The 18,328-nt window shown below is 38.0% G+C and overlaps 1 protein-coding gene across 27 annotated transcripts in view; it reads right to left on the reverse strand.

Annotated features, from left to right (window-relative positions):
* The window catches only part of DTNB (dystrobrevin beta), a 339,638-nt gene extending 321,524 nt beyond the window's left edge, over positions 1–18,114 (reverse strand). For 26 of the 27 annotated variants that reach the window (XM_072633900.1, XM_072633909.1, XM_072633915.1 and 23 more), the window contains exon 1: positions 17,984–18,114. The gene's annotated coding sequence lies outside the window, so the exon portion shown is untranslated. The remainder of the gene's footprint in view (positions 1–17,983) is intronic. The other variant, XM_072633918.1, reaches the window with a different exon arrangement.
* Positions 18,115–18,328: the final 214 nt, after the last annotated feature.

Below are 18,328 nucleotides of genomic sequence, written 5' to 3' on the forward strand. Positions count from 1 at the left end.
CACTTCTCCTCCTCTTCTTTTTCTTTTCTCCTCTTCCTTCTCAATATTCAAGGGAATCTGTGACTTCACAGATTCAGGACTCCTTTCCAAATGATAAAAATTATATAATACAACCATGACTGTCCACCTACCTATCCCATGATTCTTATTCATATTTCCCCACAGATTCATCACAGGTGGTTTATGCAATATGCTAAAGGACTTCCTCTTATAAGTATCAGTGCAACACTCTGCCATTTCTCATCTATCATTCTTGCCACAGGACCAGCAGCTCTTCTCTTCTTGTTGAATAATTCCTTGATAATGCCCTTTATTCATATTCTTTTTTGGAGTTCCTCATTGGTTATTTGTTGCAGCCTACACACCCACTACGTACCTCTTTTTTACCCTCCATAAGCTAGTCATCATCAGTTCTATCAATGTGATGACATCTCATTTCCATCTAGCAACATTAGTAAAACATTAGAATTGAAAAGAGAGGTCTTTACTTTCATGAAAAGTTTGGCATAAGTAAAAGTGAAATTTCCTAAAAGCAATCCAAGTAGGCTCTCCTCGCTTCCAAGCTCATTGTCCAACTTAACTATCTGTCCCAGACATACACGCTATTCGACAAACTCTATATGGTATCCATCTAAATGCATACTGTAATTCCAGCAAAAGTTGTATCCACTTTGTTATTCCTATGTAGATGTTCAGGCCCTATTCCTATGAGTGATTTCTGATCTTTCCCAAAAGGCTCTTCAATGTTCCAGGACTTAAAGCAATCAACACAATATTGTCCTCTAACAAATTTACGGAAGACATCATTCACAGCACCTCGCTCCCTCTTGGAACTCTGCACTGAATCTCCTGTATCTCAGCAGCAAACAACTTTGACAAGCACAGATCGCTCTTTTTTATTCCTCACTTGATGTTTATAAGAAATTAAATAAGGTTATTTCTGTTGTTATAACTCTTTGCTCTTAGTGCTATTTCTACTTCCCTGTAGGTACATACAGGACTGTGATGTTAAGAATACAAACATAGTGGTTCTACTGTCCTTGATGGAAAAAAGTTTTTTATAATATGTTTACTATTTTTTATTCTTCTTTTTGATGTTCTCCTTCCATTTTTGTCCTTAAATGCCCTGAAGTTAACTTCTTAGTTGTATAACTTGCCAAACTTTCTTTAAAATGGTTTTACCCTCCACTGCTTCTCCCAGTTTTATGAGATTATGGTGTTCATAATCGTCCATCACTCTTTATAAGATTCTCAAAATGAGTTTATATCCTAAACCAGTGTTGCCTTTGGCAGCTGTTTCTCTCTGTTTAACAAGCAAATCATATGTTTGCTGACTAAAGTTCTTTCTGAGCTCTTTGGGGCTCCTGGTTATAGCAAATATATTACACTGATTAAATTTCTGCATAAAAGAACTATGATTGCTGTCAATATAACTTCTGTCAATTACAATATTTATTTAAACAGTTCAGGACTGAGTTTTCAATTACACAGATCTTTCCCTTATTATTCATTTTTATTATAAATTCTGATATAAGGTCTAGCAAATCAGTAATTGGACTGGGCATAGATGGCTGACCCAGAAATAACTAACTCCTTCCCCAATTATTAGTCTTTTCCTGTCTATCCTGTCTACCTATTAAAAAATCGACAACGTAAAGTGTTCATGACATACATGTACAAAGCTTTATAATCTACAACTCTTTGGCATCTTTCTCATTTCTTTCTCCTAACCTAAACTTTCCCATATACTTCTCCCTATCCCCATCTTTTCCAAGTTTTGCATTGAAGTCACCACTAGTCATCAGAGTGTATGCTTATCTGAAGGGTTTCATCAAGTTCTTTAAAGAATTTCTTTCCAATTTCTTCCTCTACCATCCATGTTACATAACCTGAAATTATTTTCATAGTGTTTTTCTTTTTACAAATACTTATCACTAATAATAAAATATATGATGACCAAATAGTCCATAAAATACTATCTCTTGTTGATTTGGGGTATACAATAAATATAATCTACCAACTCCTTGGCTTCTCCAAAGAGTACCTATAAGTCATCCTCTTCATTTACTTGCACCTTCTTTCTTTCTTCTGGTTTTCTTTATAGTAAGACTGTCAAGATTGGCTTGAATAAGGTCCTCCAGACATACGTCCACTTGTTAATCACTGGATGATGATCTCGTATTTAGAGCATTAAATCCAAATTCAAGTTTTTCAATGATCTAAATGAAGCAGACAGAGCTCATTTTTTATTCTAAGTCTAAACACTGAAAAAATATTTCCACATACACAGTAGAACAAAAAAGGACTGTATATGAGACCCTTAATTTCCATTTCATACATTTCCTTTTTTAAAAAGTATAATTATATATATACATATATATAACTTTCAAAACTGTTTGCTAGTCTATGCTTCCTTCTGTGCTCTTCTTCATATTCTCATCTTTTCTAAGTTTTATAATGATTTCATCAAGTGTCAGAGTATATGCTGATTTGAAATCTTATTCAATCTTGAATTATTTAAACAATTATTATAATTAACAGAAATTATGCTGGCATCAATTATAATCTGTTCTCTTCTGTACATTTTTAAAGGCTTCAATGGCCCTTTTATTTTTACATAAATATTACTAGTCCAACTCTAACCACCAAGTTAAAAGAGAGAAAAGAAAAAAAAACTAACAAACAGCATAGCCAACCAAAACAAATCCACACAATAACCATGTCCAAAAATGAATGTCTTTTTCTGTACCTTGAGACCATCACCTTTCTGTCAGAAAGTGTATACCCTGCTTCATTACAGATTTTAAGCTTTTCAAAACTGCTTTTTTTTTTTAAATGTTGTTGTCCTTGTATAAATTGTTCTGGTTCTCACTGTATTCTCCACTAGTTCACACAAGTCGTCTCTGATTATCTGAATTCATCCTTTCTGTTATTCTTTATAGCATAATAATATTGTATTGCATTCTTATAACAATAATTTGTTCAATCATTCTTCAATTGATGGACACCACTTTAGAGTCTAGCTTTCTTTTTTTCTCTTTTAATCCCCTTCAGAATCACAAAGGTTTTTTTTTTTTTACATGTGGCAATCCCAATTATCTTCCCTCCTAACTACATAAATATCATCTTGTTTCCATGCTTTGTTTGATCGATTCCTACCCTAAACTGTATGTCTGTGTGAGATTTCAACCCTATTTTGTCCATTTCAGACAAGACTGAATTTCACCTGACACTTGCTCCTTCCATCCCTTCCTCCGTGTATACACACTCTTCTCATGTACCCCAATTATGAAAATGGCAAGTTCCAATTCTGTTTCCACCTTTCTACACTAGCTGTATTCCTTTCATACTCCCTCATATCTTTTCCCTCTTAAAACCCTCAGAATAGAACCAATCTACCCACATGTCCTGTTTGAAAACATTAAAGTTCTGAAGAGACATTTGTTTCAGCTTCCTTGTTATGTTAACATTATATCATCATACAGTCCTTTCCAACTGCTCAAATAAATTTACCTAAGTTTCTCCTGACTCATTTTTGCATTTCAAAGTTCCAACTCAACTCTGGACTTTCCAACAGAAATGTTTCAAAGTCCTCTATTCTACTAAAAATCCATCCCCCTCGTTCTCCCTCCTCTATATACTCAGGTTAAGTTATTCCTGGTTTTAAGCCTCTGTCTCTTGCTTTTCAGAATATTGTATTATAAGATCTCTCATTTTCAGTAGAAGCTTTCAGGTTGTATGTAATTCTGACTGACATTCCTTGGCCTTGAATTTCTTTGTGGGGGTGTATGTGTGTGGGGGGGTATAAACAGAGATGTGAGAGGGGAAGGAAAGCAAACAGGGGGAGGGAGAAGAGGGGGAAAAGAGAGAATGTATATGTATAGATGTACATAGATATATACAAATATTTATATATACATAAATACAAATTTATATGTATATATACACAATTATGTATATGTGTATATACAGATATAGATAAATGTTGCATATATGTATACATAAACAAAATATCCGAGTGCTAGATTTTGGCTACGATGTTTTGCTTTCAAGAACCCATTTCAAGAAATGATTGATTAGACTACTTCCATTTTGCCCTCTAGTTCTAACGGATCTGGAAAGTTTTCATTTACAAATTACTAAAATACAGTGTCTAGGTTTTTTTTTAATCATGGTTTTCAGGGAGTCTAGCAATTCTTAAATTATCTCTCCACTTGTTTTAGATGTTTTTAATATCACATATTTCATATTTTGTCTATTTTTTTCAGTCTTTTAAATTTGTTTTAAAACTTCTTGTTGTTGCACTCCTTATAGTGGCCAAAAACTGGAAATCAAGGGAATGCCCATCAACTGGGGAATGGCTGAATAAATTATGGTATATGAATGTAATGAAATTCTATTGCACTGTAAGAAATGATGAACAAGAAGACTTCAGAGAGCCCTGGAAGACTTATATGATCTGATGCTGAGCAAAAGGAGTAGAACCAGAAGAACTTTGTGCACAGTAACAACCACAGTGTGTGAGAGTTTTTTCTGTTAGAGCTGGATCTTTGTAGCAATGCAAGGACTGTAAAAAAAAAAAAAAAAACTCCCAATGGTCTTCTAAGGCAAAATCCAGAGAAAGAACCATGGAATTCAATCGTAGAATGCAGCAGATCATTTTTTTTTCATGTATGTGTATTATGTTTTGGCTTCTTATATGATTTCTCCCAGTTATTTTAGCTCTTCTACACAACATGACTAGAGTGAAAATGTATTCAATAGGAATGTACATATAGATCCTATATAGAATTGTATGCCATCTCAGGAAGGGAGTGAGGTGGTGGGGGGTAGGTAGGGGGGAAAAAAATCTAAGTTTTATGGTGGTGATTGTAGAACACTAAAAATAAATAAAATTAATATATTAAAAAAAAACTTCTTGCCGTCTTATGGAGTCACTGATTTGTGTTTGGTCTGCTGTAGCTTTCAAGGAGTCTTTTACTTGGGTAAGATTTCCTACTTTCTCTTCTAGGTTACTTATTCTCTTTCCAATTATTTCCTCAGGAGCTTTTATTTGGTTTTTTTAATCTCTTGCTTCATTTCTCCTAGTTATTCATGTAGCCTAGAAAAAAATTTTTTTTAAGTTTCTGCTTATAATTTTTTATACTGGTCAGTCTTTCCATTCCCCAGCTTCAGTTTCTGAATTAGAGCTCTGTAGAGGGCCAGGATTTGTTCCCTTGCTCCCATTTTGGGTGAAGAAGTCACCCTGCGTGATCTCATTCTGGGTCCTCTGGGTTCCTGCACTAACTTCCATATCTCTGGGGTCAGGCTCCCCTATATCTTTAAGGCTCCAAGTCCTAGATTTTTAGAACTCTCTACAACATCTCAGAAGTGTGCCAAGCACCTGAGAGGTCCTGGGGTATCCTAGTCTGAGTGATGCCACACTATTCATTGCTGCTGCCCCCCCACACACACACATACACCCAGGGCTTTCAAGGTTTCCACACAGGGGTTTTCAAAGGGGAGCCTTCTATTCTTGCTGCTTCTGAACAGAAGTCTGTGGGCTACAAGTGTCTCTAGCCTGTATCTTGTTGTGCTGGGAGGCTGCTGGCTTATTTGCACTGGTTTTGCTGGTGGCCCTCTTACCTACTGCTCATAGACTTTTTACTTTTTTTGCAGTTCTAGAGTAGAAGTCACTTTACTGTAACTTCTCATTGGATTCTTGATCAATAATCAATCTGATGTAAATTTCTGGGTTTTGCCAGAGTAAATTGTTGGAGATGGCAATGCCTTTAATAAAGCACTTCTCTTGGCCATAAGTCCAAAGATCCTTCAGTGACCCTAATCTTCCCATGAAAGGAAAGCAAAAAGTAAAAATACTTTTAATATTAACAGTAAGTGCCACAGCCCAGCTTCAAACTCAGATCTTGGCACTCTAAAACCAATATGACTTTCACTAAAATGTACTTTCTCCCACACCATACAACTTCTCTTTATTCATGTTTTTATTTTCTAATATTTTTTCAATTATAAGGATAGTAACAATTTCAATAAATACAAATTGTCATTCGTCAATACTTCCACCATATGGATCAACATTTGAATGGGATCCCAAGAATTTGGACAGACAGATGGTATTGCTCAAAGAGTATTTCCTGGAACTGGAGAAGATGGAAAGAAAAGTGTAGAAATAGATAGGTCTGTAGGCAACAAAAATGAACAATAAAAGAAAGTTATGTTCCTACATAAGAGAAAGATAGGTTTATAGAATCAAAATCAAGCAACTTCAAGGTTCAGAATAGAGAATGGGGTCTTAATGAATTCAAAAAAAATTGTAAGTATCTATCATAAGGTTTAAGACTGTTTTATGAGTAAAGGGATTTATACACTCAATTTCTTTAATATCTATAAAAGAAGCCTTAAGCCTAATAAGAATGCATCCAACCTCTATAACTCTAGCACTTTATGTTAAAAGATGCTCCACTGTTGATTATGAATAGTATTGACAGCATTTTTCCTATCGACAGCATATTCCCAAATGAATCAAAAGGGAAAAAAGGGCATTTTGATGTTTCAATGCACCCCTTAACAAAGTCAGGGTAAGGTATTTCCCAAGTCTGGAGGCTACACAAAGCAGGATCTGACAATAGGCCAGGGAACTAGCTCAGTAGCACTGGCTTTTAACCTCTAACAGTATCCTGTGGATGGTCTCTATCAGGAAATCAGAATGACAAATCCTTAGAAAGTTGCTTCTTCTTAGAAGTGCTTCCCCCAACTCCTACCATTGTTCCTTTCACAGGTAGAATTAGTCAACTGATATACATACACTATATGAATGCATAGTGTGATGAAATCATGCAGCATTGGACGTGCTTGTCATGTATGCCCATATTTTAAAAAAAAACTATAGGAAAAGAAAACATCTGGCTAGAGTCTACAGTATGTCTGAGAGCCATTCCAATCACATAGAGATTTTATTCAAAAGTAATAGCTAGAAAAAAATCCTGGTTCCTGGTATTGAAAAATGGAAAAGCCCATTAAATAGCTATTCCATGAATATTCTAAGGATAAAGTTCACCCAACTTCATTCATAAGAATGTGCTAAGAAGCAGGTCCGAGGAACTGAGCAATTTCACTAATTCAGGCAAGGATATGGGTCTAGAAGCTGAGACAGAGGCACGTCCATGAGCATCACAAACCACAGAGTGTGACTGTGCAGAAGTAACCGTTAACTTGAAGGATTCGTAATAATCCTAATCAAAGCACAGGGAGTCAGCCCTAATATAACGCTAGGACAGCATTTAAACAACAAAACAGCTCAGGAAAGGCTAGGTAGCATTACATATTATTTTACAGTGTGATGAAAGAGAAAACAGGAAAACAGAAGACTTGATGGAGACCAAATAGTTAAACTTCAAGTACTTAAAAGGCTATCTTGTAGAACAGGGAACAGACTAGTTCCATTTGGCCCCATAGGACAGAGATAAAAGCAATGGAAGGAAATTCCAAAGAGACAAATTTCAGTTTCCTAACAGGAAAAAATTTCTAACACTTAAAACTAACCAAAAGTAAAATGGGTTGACCTAAGATGTAGTGAGTTCTTCCCCCACTGGAGGCCTTCAAGCAAGGACTGGAAGATCACTTTTTGGTTGTAGACGGGATTCCTGTTTTTATTCAATGGCCTCTGAAGTCCCTTCCAATTTTAGGATTCTGTGGTAGCATTACAGAAAAGCATATAAAGATGGTACATCCTTGCTAAGCTGTGAGTTCCATAAATACTAGGGCTATGTCCTAAATACTGCATTTATCCAATTAATCAACACACATTTATCGATCATCTAATATGTGCTAGGCACTTGGTATACAAAAAGGAAATGGAAACTATCATTGCCTTCAAGGAGTTTACATTCTTTAGGAAGAAACTTGTATACAGAGATAAGTACATACCAAATACATATCTACTAAATATATCCAAGTAAATGCAAGGTAGTTCTGGGAGGAGGCAATAGCAATTGGAGAGGCGAGGAAAATCAGGAAAGGCTTTAGGTAGGTTGTGATATTTGAGCTGATACTTGAAAGAAGCTATCACAATTTCTTCAGTCATTCCCCAAAGATCTTGTAATTTATTCCCAAATCTTAGCTAATTTTAATTTTTTAAATTTTTATTGATTTGTTTTTATATGAGCTTCATTTCCCAGTATATCTCTCTTCCCATCTCCATTTAGAGAATAATCCCTTATAACAAAGAAGAAAAGAAACAATTCAACAAAACTAACCCAGGCACTAAACAAGTCCAACGTTATATGCAGTGTTTGGGACCCAGCTTCCCACCTCTACAAAGAAAGGATCCTATCTCTTCTTTGTGTCAGGCTTGGTCATTATAACTGCTATATTCCATTTTATTTCTTTTTTGTTGTTGTTCCTTCCAATCTCATAGCTGAAGTCATTGTTATATTGTTTCCTTTTTTCTGTTTAACTCACTTTGCTTCCACTTGGACAAGTCTTCAGTTGACCTAGCCATTACATCATGCTTCTTTGTAGTCTTCATACCCTTCATTTTTTACAGCCCAGTAACATTCCATTACATTTCATGTACCACAATCTGTTCAGCTACTCCCCAAGGGTTATCTACTTTGTTCCCAAATATTTGCTATTATAATTTCAGAATATATGGAACCTCACTTTATATCTTTGACCTCCTTCAGATACTGCCTGAGATCTTTCATTCAAAGAATATAAGCATTTTAGCTACTTTCTTAAAACATTTCCAAATAGTTTTTCAGAATAGCTAGGCCAATTCATAGTTCCATCAATCATGTATTAGGGTGCTAGCTGGAAACCACAGATTCTCAGAAGCAGAGGTAAGGAGGAAGTACACTCCGGGCATGGAAGAAAGCCTGTACACAGGCACAGAGATGGAGTGTCATGTGTGAGGAACACCAAGAAATCCAGTATGACTGGATATAGAGTTCAGGAAGATAGGTTGGGGCCAGAATGCAGAAAGCTTTCAATGTCAGCAGAAAAATCTGTATTGATTGTAGAATCAACAAGGAACTACTGGAGCTTAGTGAGCAGGGGACTGACATACTCATCTATACTCAAAGAATATTATTTTAATGGCTGTATGGAGGTTAGAGTGGGCAAGACAGAGAGACTTGAAGCAGATTAATTAAGAGAATACTACATATATATGCCACACTATTGGTAAGAAAAAAGTATATATGAGTAGATTACAAAAATCTTAACAAGGCTGCTCTCAGAGAATGACAGATTTAAAGGTGGAAGGGACATTAAATGTCATCTGGTCCAACTGACTCATTTTAAAGATGAAGAAACTGAAGCCTAGATTAAGTGATTTGCCCAAATTTATACAGATAGCAAGTAGCAGAGCTAGGATCTCTGACAGGTAAAAAGAAAAAGTATGACCTACATGCAGCCCCCAAACAATCTCATTATATTATCCCTAGAACCTGGCAGTGCTTTGTACTAGTCACTTTAAAAAGGGTTAAAGTAGGCACTATAATATTTGAGTTGAATTAAATTAACGTGATACCACAGAACACTTTTTAAAGCATTTAGGTTTACCTATTTTTTTTTCTTTTCTAGGGATAAGAAACACCTTTCACTCACTTTAAGTCTCTTCTTTGAATTAAAACCTAATTCTTAGGAATTTACAGCCTTGTCAACATGGAAACACCTCAGACCAAACAGGGGTGTGCTAGAGTCATTTCAAACAGGCCCTCTAGCTCATCATTAGTGGAAACATTTACAACTTGAAAATTAACGAATACAAATCAGGGCTTGATTTACTGCATTTTTAATTATCTAGATTTAAGAAAGTGATGGGAAAATGTTAATAATGCAGATAGAACTTAATCATGTCTGCTTACATTTTTTTTCCAGTGATCCACTGGCACTCCTGCACCCAGCCCTCCTGACAAGACTGATAGTTTTTCTCCGAAAGCTCTTTTAACCTAATAGTGGGTAGCCTGGGCTCCTTATGTTATTAGCCAGGACTCTGCTCTAAATAGTGTTTCTGATAGAAAAGTACCTTCCTAATCAAAGGACAGTCCTAATATCACCCTCCCCTTTGTTGGAATCCATTATTACTTCCATGATGTTGCTTTCTTCCCAAAAACAGGAGAGAGGAACAAATATACATTGTGGTTAACTTAATTCTCATTTTTTTAACTCTGGTCATTCTGTCTTTTTTAGGGTTCTCTTGACAATTATTCTTTCTCTGCAGGTGTGCTGAGAACAGCTAAAGATTGTCCTTTCACAGAATAGCCTATTGAAATATCTGAAGATTATTTTGCATAGTATTTGTTAGACTAGCCTAACCCTTGCTAGATTTTTTTTCCAACCTGTTTTAGGCTTTTTCAACAAATGAACTCTTCCTCCACTCCCAACATCTTAAATACATTTAAAGAAATATTGTTTAACAGTTATTTCTAGTGTCCTCAAAATCTACCATCATTCTCCTTGGTTTAATAAATTAAAAGGAAGACAAGAAGAATATATATTCCTCTACATCATTTTTCTACATTGCCTATTTTCCTAAGAGCTTTTTCACTCCAAATACTATGTCTGATGCAACACCTTATATCATTGGAAGAACTCAATGAGTACTTAATAGCTAGCTAATAACCAACATTTATTTACTACTCACTATGTGCCAGACACTATACTAGGGATTTTATAATCATTATCTCATTTGATGCTCACAACACCCTTGGAATATAAGTACTATTTATTCTCCCCATTCTACAGAAGAGGGAACTGAGGCAAATGAAGGTTAAGTGACTTGCACAAGGTTACACAGATACTTAATGGTACTATTTTACCTAGAAAATGAGAGGGTTGAACTAAAAGAATGCTAAAAGTCCTGTCCAGTTCTAAATCTAAGATCTTTCTTCAGAACTTGAATTAAAGAAAGAAGAGGTGATTTGTGATTTCAAATACAGAGATAAATGTTCCTATTACTAGTTTAGTCCCCACTCTACCACATTCTACCCACCCTACCTCAACTCCATTCCACTCCACACCCTTACCCCCTCCACCTGCCCCAGGGAAAAATGTTCTTCTGCCTGCAGACTGAGACTGACCTTCAAATTCAACTGTGAATTTGAACTTCAAATTCAACTTGTTCCTGATTAAAATACAGATGCCATTCAAAGAGCGTAACACTTTAAGATGTTGTCAATCATTCATATCTCAGTGTGAATTAAGGATCTGAGAACTCTTTTAACCCCAGAAGTGGGGAAGAAAAAGTATAAGGCTAACTAAAAAATTAAGGGAGTAGAAGAACCACAGGAAATGGAAAGTATGCAGAACAATGATCCCATCCCCTAATATATATTTCAACAAGTTTTTTCTTGGGCTAACCCTGCCTTGCTTAGTTAACCTGAAGACATTTCAGTTGCAAACAAAAAAAATTATCTGGATAATAAGTAAAGCATCTGACCAAAGGGGAAAAATTTTTAAAAAGTTCTGCAGTGCTTATCCCCATTTCCCTCATAAGAGATAATTGGTGCTCATAATAATATTCTGGAAAGATTATCTTACTTGTGCATTTCTATATTTGATTTTGTTCCAACAGCAAGGTAGGAACATATGAGTAAAACCTCTTTTAAGTAGTCTGGAGGAAAGGAAAACACATACAATCACTCTCTCTCTTTTCTCGCTGTCTCTTTTTACCATAATAACTATGACTTTTTATTTAAAAAACACTGCTGTTCAGTAAAGAGTATAAAACTTCCTATTTCTGAGTCCTCACTATCTTACAGTAATTTATCAGTGAAAATTTTACTTTCACCTGACCAGAGCCAAAGAAATACTCATCACAAAATCACATAATTTTGAAATCCAAAGGGACCACACAAGTCACCTAATCCAAAAGCACCAAGTTTCCCTCTCTCCCCATTTTACTGATGGGTAATCTGAAGCAGGATATCAGATTTTTCCAGATAAGCTCCAAATGGATACACGATCTAGATATGAAAGATTACATCATAAACAAATCAGAGGAACAAGGCCAATCAGAATTATGGATGGGGGGAAAGTTCATGACCAAACAAGGGACAGAGAGAATCACAAAAGATAAAATGAACAATTTTGATTACCTAAAATTAAAAAGCTATGATACCACAAAAATTCAATGTACCTAAGATTAGAAGGGAAACAGTTAACTGGGGAAAAATTTTGTAGTGAGTTTTTCTGATAAAGGTCCCATTTCCAAAATATGTAAAAAATTGATTCAAAATTATAAGAATAAGAGCCACTTGCCAATTGATAAATGATCAAAGGGAGTTTGTCAGGCAGTTGTCAAGGGAAGAAATACAAGTTTTGCATGTCCATATGAAAAAAAGTCACAAATCATTAATAATTAGAAAAGAATTTGTTAATTAAAGCAACTCTGAGTTTCCACGTCACACCCATCAAGTTGGTAAAGTTGACAAAAAAAAGGAAAATGACAAGTTTTGAAGGAAACCAACCACATTGAGAATTGTATAGTATAGTTGGTGAAACTATAAATTGGTCTAATTATTCCGAAAATCATGGAACCATACCCAAAAAGTTACTAATTTTGCATACCCTTTGACCCATAAATACCACTGATAGACTTTTACTCCAAAGATATCAAAGAAAGAGGAAAAGGTCCTATTATGTACAAAAGTACATGTAGTACTTTTGTAAATAACAGTAGCTCTTCTTGTATTAGCAAAAAACTGGAAAATAAGAGGGTGTGTGTCCATTGAGGAATTATGCCATGTAAGTGTAACGAAATACTATTGTTCTATAAGAAGTGATTAAAGAGACAATTTCTGAGAAACCTGGCAAGATATGTATAAATTAATGAAGAGTAAAGTGAGCAGAACTAGGAGAATAATTCATACTATAGCATCAACAATGTAAAAACAAACAATTCTGAGAGACTTAAGAATTCTGATCAACACAATGATCAACTATGATTTGAAAGGACCAATGACGAAAAATTCTACCCATCTCCAAAGACAGAGGTATCAAATTAATATACAGATTAAGATGAATACTTTTGGACAAAGCCAAAATGGACATTTTATTTGTTTGACTATAGTTCTTACAGAATTTTGTTTTTCCTTTTTTGGTCAAGAATAGGGCAAGGGAGCTGGGAAGATAAGAAGAAAAAATAAATAAATAAATGCTTGACTATAAAAAAAAAGAAATGTCATTTTTAAAAGCAGATATTCTCTTGCCTGTGTAATACATACCTGAATGTGAATAACATATCACAAAATACTAATTTCACCCAACAAAAAAATCAATCTTGTCTCACCAAAACATCCCTCAAGATCAACAAGTATCTAATATAGTTTGCTTGAATAAAGGGAACAATTTTATGTTATTATCTTCTTGTAAAAAAAATGTGATTTGAAAGGATATATAATGCTACTGAAGTAAAAGAAAACCAAATGAAGAAAACATTTAATTGGCCTTAGTTTTTGAGAATTCAAAGCTGAGAAAATTATTAATGGGAAGTTACTAACTGGTGTATACTAGGGTAACACTGAAGAGTTAAAGCTCTCAATTTAACATTCATAGTCCACCAACTTCATTTAGCACTTGACTTTCCTTCCAAGATGTCCAGGGAAGACTAACACCTCTGTTAGGGATTACTGAGTCCTTTTCCATTTTTAGTGTCCACCTTGGCATTCAACTCTCACCTATGGCTCAAAGAAACTACAGCCTGCAACGCAGCCACACACCTTTGTAAAACTGTCTCAACAGAAAGGCTAAACTAAGTTGAGGGTAACTGACAGGCCTCAAACCCGTAGGTGAGTTGTAGGAGGAGGGAGATGTTTCCTACCCTAAGCACTTGAAGATTCCCCCAGCAGAATGGGTGGATGAGAACAATGTTCCAACAGCCATGGTGGCAGCTGAAGCAGGTGCTTTAGAACTTGGTCAGATATCAAAGATGTCAAAGTCATCTACTGCGTCCTGGGTCATTGCCAGATATCCAGACTTTTGTCTTGACACTCGACTTCAAAGACTGGAAGATAGTGAGGCTGACAACTTTGCACAACTCTGCCTCACTTAAATGAATGAGCCAAGACATCACCCCATGATGTTATTCATCTTCAAAACAAAGGACAAACAACTTCAACTCTCACTTTGGAAGATATGAAGAAATCACTATTAAGTTTGTTTAAAAATTGCTGTGTTTAGGTGTTTTGATCTGGAATAAAAGACTTGGTACATTTAAGGACTATCCCTGGAAAGAAGCTACAAAAGATTAACAAGGGTCAAGTAATAAAACGGAGATAAGATCCTAGCTTGAATAAACACTAATAAGGTCTCTCCCCAGAAGGGGTAATTACAGGAAGGGTTACTCCTTTAAAGGGAAGTTGTTAAAAAATCAATTAAAGGCATGATAAGTAAATAGGAACAATACTGAACAAACTAAGCGCAACTAAGAAGTCCAGAGGCAGCCCCATAGCTCAGAAAAGGTTTGATTAAGCTCTGATGACATAAAGTTCAATGAAAAGGGTGCTTATACATAGGTGGTATTGCGAACTTGACTCTGACTTGAATATCATGTTTCTATGTAGAAATTAGAAATCAAAATATGGGCTGTTAATTTAAGTAAAATTTTGTAGATAATGAACATAAGTGAATCATGTGCTATGTATGTGCAACTTATTTGTACAAAATCAAAGCTCTGAATTTTGAATAATTCAGTTAATCTGTGATCTCATCAATAAGGCTATTACTTCCATTGATGGTAAATCATGCCTCCCTTCTTATACTGTGCAACTATTTTCTTTACATCTACCTATAATGCTGGAAGTCTTCCTGTAGTTCTCTTAACACTGTGTGGAGTATCAATGGAGCACTGTGGTTCATTAGTTATCTCTTACTCTCAATCTTTTCACATCATAAATTTCTCTGGTCACATCTTTTCCATTCTCTGAATCCTCAAACCAATAAATAAGCTGTTAGTAGTAAATATCATATGTGCTCAAAGGTATTTGTGTGCTTACTATTTTGGTGGGTTGGAGAGGGCACTGAAAAACTAAAAATTAGGAGACCTGGGTTCTTCTTGTCATGATTCTACTGTTTTACCTTTACCTTGTAAAATCAGGAGGCTCAGCTAGATGATTTCTAAAGTCCTTTCACATTTTATGACTGTGACCTGGTGCAACTACTAACAAGGTACAGCGCCTAAGAAAAATTATTTTCAATGATCTTATCAACTCCCATTGATTTAGTAGTCATCTCTATGCAGATGATTCCCAATTCTATGTGCAGAGCCCTCATCTCTCCCGTAAGTTACAGTCCTACATCTCCATCTACCTACTGGAGATTTTTATCTGAATGTCTCACAGGCATCTCAATCTCAACATATCCAAAACAGAGCTGATTATCTTTCCTCCTGACTTCCCTAATTCTGTCAAGGGCACCACCATTCTTCCATTCACCCAGGTTCCTAACCTAGAAGTCACCCTCAACTCTTCACTCTCATCCCTTCCCACCCACCCCACCCTCAATCAATTATCAGGTCTCGTTCTCCCTCTTTAGCTTTCACTCTTGAAATTTGCCCACTTCCTTTCAAGACTCAATTCAACTGCTCCCTCCTTCAAGTAATCCCTCCTAATTCCCCTAGTGGTTAGTTTAACTTCCCCCAACCCCAACATTTTACATCTGTATTATATTTGCTTATCTATAAGTATGGTATAACCTCACACCTAGTAAATGTAATTCCTTGAAGTAATTCATTTTTGTAGTTATATTCACACACACACACACACACACACACACACACACACACACATACACACCTAGCCATAGTAGGCATATATTAAAAGCTGGCTAAGTTGACATCTAAATCTCCTTTACCAGTAGGAACTTTGTTTCTAAGGAATAGCAGCATACACATAATAGAAAATTTTCACTCCCTGTGTAGGAAGTTTATTTTAAATGTCTAGAATTTATAAAACATGTTTAGAACAGTTAACAAGAATATGCTGCCAGCATCTCTTCCCCAAGTAAATTTCATGAAAACTATTTAAAATATGTCATTTAATAGCACCAAAGCACAAACAGTAGTGTTTACTACTATCACTGTTGACGCCTTTCTTTGTATCCCAAGATCTAGTGGTTTTTGCCTTTCTTTGTATACCCAGTGCTTAGCGCAGTGCTTGGCATATGTGTGCTTTACTTAAATATATGTTCACAACTAAAGAACTACTTCGATCTTTTGAAATCTATCAGTATTATCTAGAACATACTATACTCTAAAGGCCAGTTTCACCTATGGGTACTAAGAATTCTCTCAGAACTCATAAAAGGTCAAGTTTTAATTTGGCAGACAAAGTAACCCAACAGGCAGTGCAACCCAAGCAAGTCAAACAACAGCCTGGAACTTGAGACCCCTAAACTCAACTAAGAAACAGAATAAATAGAAGAATCCTAATCTTCACAGTTCACCAACACTAAAAACATATAACTTTCTTCTCAAAGACGTCATGATAAAACTGAAAGGGTACAGGTTTTTAAGTAAAAGTATCTACATGAAACTAGCACATTACAAGCTAAAAGGAAAGACCACATCATTCTAAGACCCTAAAGAAACTCCTTTGATACAGCTTACATGATGCAGACAAGAAAACAGTGTATCCCATAAGCAGTAGCCACTGTTACTGTTCACACTGAGGAGTTAGACCTATGTTGACATGGTTGGAACGACCTTCCATGTGAAAAGTCCATACGTCCACCTTAATCTGAAGCGGTGATTCTGTACTGCTCACCTTAAATAAAGGTTGGCCAATTGAGCAGCTAATGAAATCCTGGCTCTGGTTTCTCACCCACCTTCTAAGTATTGAATTTGAGGGCTTCCAAAATAGCCCAAAACTGCACTCAGCTATTCATCTGACCCTTGTGCTTTTCTCCCACAAACCGGCCATTTAAGCTCCAAATGTCCAGATAAAGGAGCAAAGGAGTTCAGCAAGTTAAAACTAAGTAATGAATTATAAAACTCACTGCCACTGTATTCATATGTTTCTTGTCTCCCCAAATGGACTACTGGCCCTTCAAGAGGCCTTTACAATGCCTACCTAGCACTGTGTGCCCTATACCTAAAGTAGGCATTCAATAACTATTTGTTAATGATCATACCAGAGGGCCGGATTCCCAGGCCAGAGTAAGGAACCTAACAATCAGGCATACACCTGACCTCAAATCCCACAGCTATTTTCCCTTTAGGGGCTCAGAACTCTAGGTCACTCTAATTGCAAGTCTCTTGTTTTCTCTCAAGACTCGATGACCGATAACCACTTTCTCTGCCAGGGCCTGCCTCCTTCACCTGCCCTCTGCCAGGACCTGCCCCATTCTCCCCTTCAGCACTCGCTGCAGATCGTCTTCTTTCGAAGCTGCTTCCTCCAGGCAACATCAGCAAGGGCTCATCCCCGCTCCCGGACCGAATGCGCCATGGAGTCCCCGGCGCCGCCGCGTTCTCGAGTGGCAAAGAGCAGCTGCAAACCTGGCACGGGGTGGGCAGGGGAGATGGAGAGGGTGGGACAGGAGGGGACCCTCCCCTTTCCCGAGGCTAAGCATATACTGCAGTGTGCCTTCGGATCGCTCTCCCTCCAGCCCCATAGTCGCCAGCTCGGGTCAGCGCCTCGGCAGCTGCACCGGGCACCCGAGGTCCTGCCTCGCTGGCACGGCACGCCGCACTTGGCACCGGCCCGGTCCCGGCCCGCACGCTCTCCCGGGGCACCGCCGGGCACCCCTCCCCCTCGAGCCCCGGTGCGGACCCGGGATCCCCGGCACTAACAGCAGCCCCTCTCCCGCGCGGCGCTGAGCCCGCCCGCCGGGGGCCGCTCCAGCCGGGCTCCGGGGTCCGCTAGCTCCCGGACAGGAGCTCGCGCCCGCAAGGACCCCAGCAGGCTGCCAGGCTACCCAGCTGCCTTCCTTCGGGGGCGCAGCAGGCTGCCCTCCGCCGCCGCCGCCCCCCAGCAGTACTCACTTCCCGGGGGTGGGGGGAGGATCTCCGGCGGCGGCGGCGGCGGCGGCGGCAACCGGAGCCTCCTCCTCCTTCTCTTCCTTCTCTTCGGTCCGCTGCCCGCGGCGGCGGCGGCAGCAGCGCCCGCCCAGGCCCCGGAGCCGCCCCCGCGCCTGAACGTGAGCAGCCGCCCGGCTCGCGCCGCTTTCCCCAGCCCCGAGCGCGCACCCGAGCCGGAGGGGAGGGGGGAGGGGGAAAGGGAGCTGGGGGGCTGGAGGCGCGCAGCAGGGAGGGGGTGACGACGGCGCGCGCGGCTCAGCGCCTCGCCCGCGCGAGAACAGGCACGGGGCGGGGGCGGGGCCTCGCGCG

The sequence above is a fragment of the Notamacropus eugenii genome, chromosome 1, assembly GCF_028372415.1.
Source record: "Notamacropus eugenii isolate mMacEug1 chromosome 1, mMacEug1.pri_v2, whole genome shotgun sequence".
Lineage (NCBI taxonomy): Eukaryota > Metazoa > Chordata > Mammalia > Diprotodontia > Macropodidae > Notamacropus > Notamacropus eugenii.